The sequence below is a fragment of the Zalophus californianus genome, chromosome 7 (assembly GCF_009762305.2).
Source record: "Zalophus californianus isolate mZalCal1 chromosome 7, mZalCal1.pri.v2, whole genome shotgun sequence".
Lineage (NCBI taxonomy): Eukaryota > Metazoa > Chordata > Mammalia > Carnivora > Otariidae > Zalophus > Zalophus californianus.
This window is the reverse complement of record NC_045601.1, coordinates 24,065,232-24,073,187: the sequence shown is the minus strand read 5'-3', so window position 1 is coordinate 24,073,187 and position 7,956 is coordinate 24,065,232. Positions and strand designations below refer to the sequence as shown.

The following is a 7,956-nucleotide window of genomic DNA, read 5'->3' as shown; positions in this document are numbered from 1 at the left end:
TAAAACAATATGACTTATTTAAGTCCAACCGACTTAAAAGGGACTGTTGGAGTAGGTAAGAGTGTCAGACTGATCTAAAACATCCAATTATATATAGTTACAAGAAACGTACCTTAAATATAAATACACCATTGGTTAATATTAAGACAATTGGAAAAGCTATTTGACTTTTAAGATTAAAAAATCCTGAAAAATAAATAAAAATCCAGGAATGACTATATTAATAACAGACATAATAATTTTCAGAACAAGCAACATCATTAGTGATATATTAGCAATAATCGCGCCTCAGATAAACCTCATTAGCTACAATACTGCCACTGTGCAAAGCTAACATCATTAGCGATAAAGAGAAATATTTCCTAATAAAAAGGGGACAATTCATCAAGGAGTTAGCAGAGGTCCTGTATAGGCCCCTAATAGAACCTCATATATATGATACATAAACTGACTGAATAGAAAGGAAAAATATATAAATCCCAATCATAGTAAAGGCTTTTAACACTTCAATAGAAGTAACTGATAGGACAAATAGAAAAGTTAGTAAAAGGAAACTCTGAAAACAGAAATTGCATTATTGGGGCGCCTGGGTGACTCAAGTCGTTAAGCGTCTGCCTTCGGCTCAGGTCATGATCCCAGGGTCCTGGGATCGAGCCCGCATTGGGCTCCCTGCTCGGCGGGGAGCCTGCTTCTCCCTCTCCAGCTCCTCCTGCTTGTGTTCCCTCTCTCGCTGTGTCTCTCTCTGTCAAATAAATAAAATCTTTAAAAAAAAAAAAAGAAATTGCATTATTGGACCTAGTTGGCATTTATAGAATACTGCACCCAACACAGTAGCAACCAGATTATTTTCAAGTACTTGTGGAACACTCAACAATGCAGACCATGTTCTGTCGAAAACAATTGGAAAGGATGAAAATAATACAAAGTAAGTGCTCTGAAAATAACAGAACTGCTTTCAGAGAATTAGAAATCTAAAATAGAACTATATCTGGACAATCCATAAATGTATCTCTAAATAACCTTTGGATCAAAGAATAAATCATTAGGCAAATTATAAAATACTTTGAATTGAGTAAAAATAAAACAACATATCAAAATGGGTGAGATGCTGCAAAAGTTAGTAAAAAGGAAATATATAGCTTTGAGTTATATAAAATTACATTAAGGATCATCTAAAATCAATGATCTAAGTTTCACCATAAAATAAAAAATATCAAAACAGAAAATTAAAATCAAAGTAAAAGAATACAAAGCAGTAATACAGAAACACAAATCAACATAAAAAGAAAACAAACAGAAATCAATGAAAACAAAGTGTTTCTTTTGAAAGATCCATAAAGTTGACCACACAAAAAAATAGTTAATAATATGGAATTAAAGATGGGTAATAACTACAGATCCTATGGGCAAGAAAATATTAACAAGAGAATATTATGAAAATATTTATAACACTATATTTGATTTTATTTAAATGAACAAGAAATGTTATAAATAATTTATAATTTTGTTAAATTTATTAAAATAGTTTATTAAATGTATAAATCTACTGAAATAAATTCCCAAAAGAGAATGAAGAAACATAGTCTAAATGGCCCATTTCTATTAGGTAAGTTGAATTCATAATTAAAGATCTTCCCATAACAAAATCTTCCAGGCCACAACGGCTTCTTTGGAAAATCTATCAAATATTTAAGAAAGAAATAATGCCAATCACACAAAAAGAAATACTCAATTTTCATTGCATATGAAAATAATAACAAAATTTCAGTATCTGTAGTGAAGCTCAGCCTCATTTTTGGCTTATTTATCTTTTATTTATGACAATTTTCACACTCCTATGGGAGAGTTATAGTTGCAAAGGTGTGGTGCTTATCATTGCTTATCACTGCTGCTTGGTACACACCAAAAATTATAGTGATGTGATTGTCATAACACAATCGCTTTCAAAAAAGTTTTCTGTGCCTTAATTTATAAGAAACATGAAAACTTGAATTCTCTCTCACATAACAGATTTAAAAATAAATTGTAATTGAATTATATATATATATGAAAATACACATGCATACATACATAAGCATACACATGAAGTATTGATAATTTTTACTCTATAAAATTTGAGAAATTCTGTTCGTCAAAACCCAATTAACAATATGAAAAAGTAAATGACAAAGATTGTAACTGTATCCAGTAAATATATAAAGAACTTTTAAATAAATAAGAAAAGACATATTATCCCAAAGAAATAGATACATAAAAATTGAGTATGCAGTTCACAAAAGATATTAAGCAAATGGCAACAAATTATGAAGCAGCACTCAACTTCATTAGTAACCATTAAAATAAAATTAAATAAGCCAACATTACCTCATACTAGAACATCTAATATTAAATAGACTGACAATGCAAATGCTGGTTAAAATGTACAGAAATGGATACTTTCATATTTTTCTAGTTGTAATGTGTTTTACTTAAATCACTTTTGAAAAAAATTTAGTGTTTTCTACTAAATTTGTTTGAACAAGCACCAAAAGATATGTACAAGCATATTCATAGTTACATTATTCAAAATATCTCTATACTGGAAACAACCCACATGTCTACTAGAAAACATAAACTGTGGTATACTTATACTATGGATCACTATATAACAATGAAAATAAATGAAGAATCTTAGCATGCAACAGCATGAGAAAGTCTCCCAAAAATAATGAGTAAGAAATTAATCCAGGTACACAAAAGTACCCATGTATGATTCCATTAGGCATAACAATAGACCAATAATAGTTCATTAGAAGTCAGAATAATTAGAAACCAGACATGCAAGATTAGGGACTGGGAAGCAATGTAAAATGAGCTTCTCAAGTACTCATAAAATTCTGGTTCACACCCTATGTGGAAGTTGCACAAATTCTTTTACATTATGATGATAAACCCAGCTATACTGATAGTTGTGTACTTTTCCATATGTTTTTAATTTTTAATTATTAAAAAAGTATAGTGATTTGAAATAACAGGACTCATGGAGGTATGGTAGGTAGCTATGAGTTATAGTATGATATTCACTACATCACTATTTATACAATTTTATTTCCAGCCGTGGGCACCTGGGTGGCTTAGTTGGTTAAGTGTCTGCCTGCAGCTCAGGTCATGATCTCAGGGTCCTGGGATCTAGTCTCATGTCAGGCTCTCTCTGGTCAGTGGGGAGTCTGCTTCTCACTCTCACTCTCCCTCTGTGCTTTCCAACCCCTCAAATAAATAAATAAATCTTTTTAAAAAAAGTTTTATTTCTACCCATATATTCATAAGTTAGGTCTACATATATCAAATGGTTTCCTCAAAGCATAATGTATCCAATTGTGTTTGCTATATTTTGATATGCAATACTCTTATTGAACCACATGGTAAAGGAATAATTTACATTTCTTCTCACTAAGACAATCAGATTGACTTTAAGCAAAATGATTTTTTATAGTATCCAGTATGTTTGGCTTCTATACATGTTAATGGAAAGATCTAAAATGCTCCAAATTCCATTTGTCATAATTTCACCAAAGGATTGCCCTTAGGTGGTTTGCTCTCTCTGTCTTTTCAATTGTCCCTTCCTTACTCGATCAAACATGCCATTACACTAACATGCTTTTTTTCTGCAAAAAAATAAAACAGAAAACCAAAACATATCCCCCCCAATTTTTTTTATTTATCTTATTTTCATCCTCTTCATCCCTACATCTCTCTCCAGTTTCACTATTAAAACTCTCAAAAATATGGTTAACATACATATTTTCTACTTCCACCTTGCTTTTTAGTCTACTTTTAGGAAAAAATGATAACATCTTCTCCTTTCTTTCTCCATCTCCACACATTTTCACTTTCAAATTTCTTTTAGTTATTAGTTTATATTTATTTATATATTTATTGTGAGATTGATAACATTTTCATTTTGTGACCATATCAATTCCCTTATGCTCTCTCAATAGGTTCAATCTAAAAGTTGAATAAGTAAGTCATATTTACATTATTACTGTGGAAATATTGTTCAATACAGAGCTAACTCATTTCCTTTGCTAATTTTCGGTGATGCAACATTTAGTCTATTAAATAAAATATTCTAACTTCTTAGAGTCTGCCATTGCTCCAAATCTCTATTATTTCCTTTATATTTGCACCTCGACTTTTTCTGAGTCCCTGTGCCAAGCTCCAAACATTCCCCACTACCTTCTCCTTTAATCCTGAAAAATATTATATACTTCCTTTCCTATATTACCAATAATTTCTAGTACTTGCTTATTTTCTTTGTAGACTGAAATCCATAATGATCTTAAAAACATTTTGAAAATTCATTGATTTTGTGTTCCAAACTCTACCTCTTGTTTTCTAGGTCAATTACATAAAACCATCTTGAAATTTTTTCCACTACACTTTTTTGGTTTTCAACTTTCTTCTGTTACCATGCTTTCTGAAGAAACTTCCTAAGAAAAATAAATATCCAAAACTTTGAGTCTCTAGAAATCTGAGAAAAAACTGATAGGAAGACCGTCTGCTTATATAACTTTACCTTAAAAAATCATCCTCAGGAACCTAGGGATGTACTGTATTATCCACTGTATTCTAGTATCAATATTGCTGGTAAGTAATCAGATTCCCGTTGGATTCTTGTACCTTTCTTTAGATTACCCCCTTCTTTCCCTGAAAACGTTTGTTTTTGTCTTGACTCTTTCTCTGAAAATCCTATCCTTCCTTTAGCCAAATCTAAAGTACATAATTTATTCTGTTATTTAATCTCTCAGAAGCATTTGCCAGAATTTAGCGTGCCATTCTTCTTGAAAAATTCTAATCTATTGGCTTTTAAAGGGACACATTCCATTGAGATAATGGAACTATCAAATCCACAAAACCTTAAGCATCTATACTTCTTCTTTTTAGTGGAGCCTCATGAAACAATCTTAGAAAAAAAATGGAATTTAGTATTGGGATAGTATTGTTTATCGCCAAGTCTTGAGAAAAGGGCCAGAACTCCTTCACATGAACATATTTTGAAACCTTTCCCAAAGGCTACCAATAACAAATTAAGGCTTCACATGTACCTGGATTATACTTTTCAATTTCTACCACCTTGGCTTAGCCAATTACCTTGGTAGTTCTACATAGATGGATTGCTTAATTCTTGGTGGAGTATCCTCAATGTCTTAGTGTTTGTTTTGTATGTTTTATTAAATTATTTTAATTCTAATATAATTAACATACAGTGTTATGTTAATTATATTGGCTTTTTTCAAGTCCCTGTGCCAAGCTCCAAAGATTCCCCACTACCTTCTCCTTTAATCCTGAAAAAATATTATATACTTCCTTTCCTATATCATCAATAATTTCTGGATCTGGATTTCTTTTCCCTCCCCAGATTCAAAAAGTTTTCAGCTATTATTTCTTCAAATATATTTTCTGCCCCCTCTTCTTTCTCTTTCCCTTCTGGAATTTCTATAGTGCTTGATGGTGTTTGATGATTTTCCTAGGTTTATTTTCATTTTGCATAACTTTTTTCTCTCACCTGCTCAGCTTGATTACTTTCTATTACTCTGTCTCCAGGTCACTGATTTGTTCTTCTGCTTCACCTACTACTATTTATTCCATCTAGTGTATTTTTAATTTATTATGTTCTTCATCTCTGATTGGTTCTTTTTTTATCTCACCATTAGGGTCTCACTGATGCCCACCACTCTTTTCTCAATTCCAGTGAATATCTTTATGATCATTACTTTAAAATTCTCTATCAGGCATATTACTTATCTCAATTTTTTTTAAGTCTCTTGCTGTGAGTTTGTCCTGTTTTTTTCATTTGGGACATATTCCTCTATCTCTTCATTTTGTCTAACTCTATGTGTCTGTTTCTGTGTGTTAGAAAAGACAGCTATGTCTCCTGCATTTGAAAGTAATAGCCTTATGAAAAAGAGGTCTTGTAGTGCCCTGTTGTGCAGTGTCCCCTATTCACCAGAACCTGGCACTTCTGGGGTATCTCTTTGTGCAATGTATGCACCCTGCTGTGTGGCTGAACCACTTTTTCCTTCAGACCAATGGCTCTCTTTGCCTGTTGTAGGCAGTGTTTGGTTCCTATCATGTTAGCAAGCCAGTCTGGGGACACCTTGGGCTCGGTTTGAGTCACACCAGGTGTTTGACAGAGATGCAGTAGCACCAAACTGCAGGGTGCTTTCCCTGAGTTGTCCTCTAAGAAGCTTTCACTACTGGGTGGGACATACAGTCAAACCAGTTGTCTGCCTCCAGCCCACTAGGTGTATGTTGGTTATCTTTCCCTCTTTCTGAGGCAACAGTGAGGGTAGGACCCTACCTCCAGTGTCTGGAGCAGCCTCTGGCCACTGTAGGGGCTGCTTGTACACTGCCAGGCCTCCAGGTCTACCCTGTATGGGCTCTGGCCAAGTACATATTGTAGAGGGTAGATCCACCAAAGCACAGTGCGGGGACTGGTACAATGCAGCATTGGAGCCAGCAAGCTTTGTGCCCCGTGGTCCTCTGTGGAATGGGTCCTGCAGCAACAGGACTGAGATGGCTGTCAAAAGAGGTAGACTGATGAAAGCACAGCATAAGTGTTGGGTGAGAGGGCAGCAGTACTAGCAAGTTAGGCAGCAAGCCCCCCAGCCAGCCGGTGTGTTTGTGCTGGGGACGCAGGAGGGAAATGGCACCAGCCAGTTCTTTGTTTCTGGAGGAGTTACCCAGAGATTTCTGTCCTTTCAGAACATGCTTTGAGATTAATAAATAACTCCCTCCTGTATGCCCAAGGCACCTTTCAAACTGCTACTTCTAGCTGTATCTTCACTGGCTGTTTGTTGTGCTGTGTTTTTAAGGGTGGAAACTCACCATCCCAGCTCTCCCAGAGCCTAGCCTGTTGATTTTTTTCAATTATAGGTTTTAAGTCCCATAGGTTTTAAGAACTCACAAAACTTGGCCCCTCTGGTTTTCAACGCCAAATGTTATGGGGATTCATCTTCCCTGTGTGGGCTCCCCGTTGTAAGGGTCTATTTCTCCTCCATCACTATTCCTGCAGTGTCCCTCCCTCCTGTGGACAGTCTTGTGAGTGCATTTTGTTCTTGACCCCGAACCAACCCTTCTGACCCTACCCTCTTTGATGTGGTCTCTTCTCTTTGTCTAGTTATAGAGTTTATTCTGCCAGTCTTTAATAATTTTCCAGGTTATTTACACTGAAGAGTATTGTCTAGTTGTATCCAGGAGACAAGGTGAGCTTAGGGTCCTCCTACTCTACCATCTTCCCAATCCTGAGTTATCTTCTGAGAGTTATCCAAGTACAGGGCATGGTGGAGTTTGCAGAAAAGTACAAAGTACATCCCTTGTCCTCTTGGAGGTCTATCTAGCCAGGCAGGCAGCAGGCATGTCTGTTTTCTTTATTTAAATACTTTAATTTTTAGAGCAGTTTTAGGTTCAAAGCATTTACTTCTTAAATTGTTCCCCAGTCTGCTCTAGATTTCTAAACAGCTCAGCCACCACTACCTTTATTACAACCTTTCTAACCTCTGCCTTAATTTCTTAGTTTCTTAATTGATATCTTATCTCCTTTTTCTGCAGGGCTACCAAAATTAACTTAAATTTGATCATGTTACTTCCTTGAATATCTTCCTATGATTTCTAATTATACTTAAGTGCCATGTTAAATCCCTACATTTGGCTTATAAAGCCGTTAATGGTCTGTTCTCAGACTTCCTATCTAGCCCGATCTCATGTTAAGCCCTCCCAAGCTGTGCTGCTACAAACACAATAGACATCTTTTGATTTGCTGTGAGGGACACACACCCTATTCTGACTCCAACCCTCACTAATACAATGTGACATTCTCAGAGTCTATCTCTGATGAATTACATTGTTAGGTTTTTCTACAAATTTCTTAACTGTTCTTTCATTTTCCATCCTTACCTGTTTTGTAATTACTGATAG

General features: G+C 34.9%; 1 pseudogene; it reads right to left on the bottom strand.

The window, feature by feature from the left end:
* Positions 1-215: 215 nt before the first annotated feature.
* On the bottom strand, positions 216-332 carry LOC113928085 (annotated as a pseudogene).
* Between the last annotated feature and the right edge of the window lie 7,624 nt (positions 333-7,956).